Consider the following 3,000-nt stretch of genomic DNA (forward strand, 5'->3'; position numbering starts at 1 on the left):
TTACCAATATTGTTGATATTTTAAACAATGCTTTATGTTAGGTTTGATGATCTTTGCTTTATATATATGGAACCTGAGACTAGGAGAACTGAAGTTTCCTGAGAGCCATAAAAACAGTACATACCAGAGCTTAGAATAACAATCCTGCAAAACTCAGGTCCTTTATATCGGTGCTTGTCAAAATATTACAATGAAGGAACACAGATCCATTGAGGACCAATACTTTTGTGAACTACAACAAAACTAAACTACAAGAAATATAAAAATTTCTAAATTATGTAAAAATAAAAGTCAAATTTATTAGATTCTACTTAAAACACATAAGTGTTGTATGAAAGGAGAGAAGGTTAACACTACCCTCGGGCCTGACAACACCCATATGGTGAAGGCATTGCCACCTATTTCGCGGCATCTAACCATTTTTTGGGGCGCCTGGCTGTCATAGTTGGTGGAACATGCGACTCTTGATCTTGGGTTGTGGGTTCATGCCCCATGTTGGGTGTAGATATTACCTTTAAAACTTAAATTTTTAAAAATTTCTGCCAAATTATTAAACAAATTTCCAAAGGTGATCTCAATTGCCGTACTTTTCTCATCAAACAATGGTAACAAGCGGTTTGTAGTACTGCCCCGCCTTCGATCCATACTTAGAAGAGCTGATTTCCACTCTGCCACATTCTGGACACATCCAGAGTCCTCTGCTGGAAATTCCGATAGATATTTTGTACACGGGAAAAACTTCTTATGTATTATGAAGTAAGATCCGAAGGCACAAATGGTCATGGTTGGGTAACAGCAGTAAAGAAACATGTCCAATTAAAATAAAAGCTGCATTTGTTTGTTTTTTGAGACATCTATGGGAGATAGATTGAACAGATTGATTGTGAAAATGCCTCTTTGAGGAATCTGAGTTTGATCTTACAGTAAATAAGGAACAATTGTATGCATTTAGCTTTGAAGAGATTCCCTTTCACGGTGAATCCATGATGTCATAGTGCTTTACATTTGGTATGCATATATGGAGAAGTGAAGAACATTGCATAGGCCTATAAGAACTTATTTTTATGTATTGTATTTATTGGTACCTACCTAGAAAAAAAAGTAGAACATTATTTTAGAACGCAAACATGCTACTGGTGTACGTAGAACTCACCTGATCATGTTAATTGGTTTATTTATAACCGATTCCAAAGATAGCACATTATTTAAAGAGAAAAATGAGCACCGAAATAAGTAAGCATGAAATTTGGAAATATGGTGATTTAATTATTGATGATTTCATTATCGATATATGGATGTAGCTTTTTGTATGTTAATATGTTAATGTCGTGTTGATAAATAAACCGGTTCCGTGATTCACAATCTAAAGTTGATCAGCCAGTGTCCAGCTAAAGAAATACCTGTATATATTACCATTTTCCTGCATTTCTTAAAATATTAGAGATGAGAATGTGTGTTGTCCGCCTCTAGTCTTTACTACATTTTTTTAACCATATTGGTTTTTATAGAACCTGTATAAGACTTTTGGTGACATGAACCCTCTACCCAGGGAAAAATACGCAGTATTGATCCCTGTGAGATTTTGTACACATCACAAAAGGTATGGAGACCCCTGTAGCTCAAACTTTGACTCTACAGAGATTCAAAGTTTAAGAATTTGGATTGAAGGCTGGTCTGCCTACATCCTCCCCCTTAGAATGTCTGTTGCTTACCAAAAGCTTTTAGTTAATATTACTCCCCAAATTCTCCAATGCTTCCTTCCATTTAAGCTAAGTATAAATGTGGGATTTTTTCCTTGTTTCTGTATTCCCGTTAACAGGAGTCAGTAAAAAAGACATCTTCATTTTATTTCTTTATCACCATTCTTTATAGTAAATCAAACTAAATGAAGAGTTAGGGTTAGGATAAGACCACAAAAGGAACAGTTGCTCAAAACTCATATTTTCACTAGTGAAATCTCATTGCATTTATTAATTCATCAAATAAAATCCTCTTTCCTTTTTGCTAATCATCTAATAAGATTGAATGAAAAATATAACAGTTTATTCGCTTATTTAAAATATATTTACTGAGTGCCTTCTATCTACCAGTGATTAATCTGGCCATAAAATAGACAAAATACCATGTTCTCATGAAGCTTAAGCTAATGGTGCCTTATGAAACAATGGACATAAGGAATAAGTATTTTTATGTAGGATATTAGAGGGTGAAAAATTATTTATGAAAAGCTGGGCTAGGAAAGTGAGCTAAGACTTCCCAGGGAATGGGAGCAGTTGTAATTTCAAGAAGGACTATCTGAGCAGAACTCATTGAGAGAGCGATACGAAGAAGACCTGGCAAGTACGGAATGTCCAATGGTGAGAGCTAGAAATTAAGGAACACTCAGTATAACTAACGTGAAAGAACAAAGGAGAGAGTAGTAGGAGATAAACTCAGAAAGGAAAAGAGGGTGAGGAGGGTAGGGACTATCATAAAGACCTTCACTTTTACTTCTGAGTGAAAAGAGGAGAAACTGAATCATTTTCAGTATGAAAGCAGATTATTTACCTTTCAAAGGTGCACCTGTAATGTATAAGGTAAGAATTGTAGCCAAATTTGGAGGCTATTATACTACTGAAAGTGAAATATGATAACGATCGAGTGCAAAATGACAGCAGTGAAATTAGTGAAAAATAGACAGATTTTGTATATATTATGAAGGCAGAACCAACCTATTTCCTGAATTCTCTGATGTGGAATATGAGAGAAAGCAATGGATGAAGTATGACTTCAAGATTTTACCTAAGCATCCTGAAGGATGAAGTTCCCAACAAACTGGACTGGGTAAAGTTGTGGATTGAGCAGATTTTAAGGAAAGGTCAGGAGTTAAATTTTGGAGTTCAGGAGTAAAGTCTGTATAGAGACATGAATTTAAATATCAGCAGGATGTAGAAGAAATGTAAAGCCATAACACCGAATGGATATCACAAACAGTGTGACTATAGGTGGAAGGCTAAGTTC

The 3,000-nt window shown here is 35.2% G+C and overlaps 1 pseudogene; it reads left to right on the forward strand.

Moving 5' to 3' along the window:
- Positions 1-324: 324 nt before the first annotated feature.
- Positions 325-425, forward strand: LOC113270076 (U6atac minor spliceosomal RNA; annotated as a pseudogene).
- Positions 426-3,000: the final 2,575 nt, after the last annotated feature.

This window comes from Ursus arctos, unplaced genomic scaffold, assembly GCF_023065955.2.
Source record: "Ursus arctos isolate Adak ecotype North America unplaced genomic scaffold, UrsArc2.0 scaffold_11, whole genome shotgun sequence".
Taxonomy (NCBI): Eukaryota; Metazoa; Chordata; class Mammalia; order Carnivora; family Ursidae; genus Ursus; species Ursus arctos.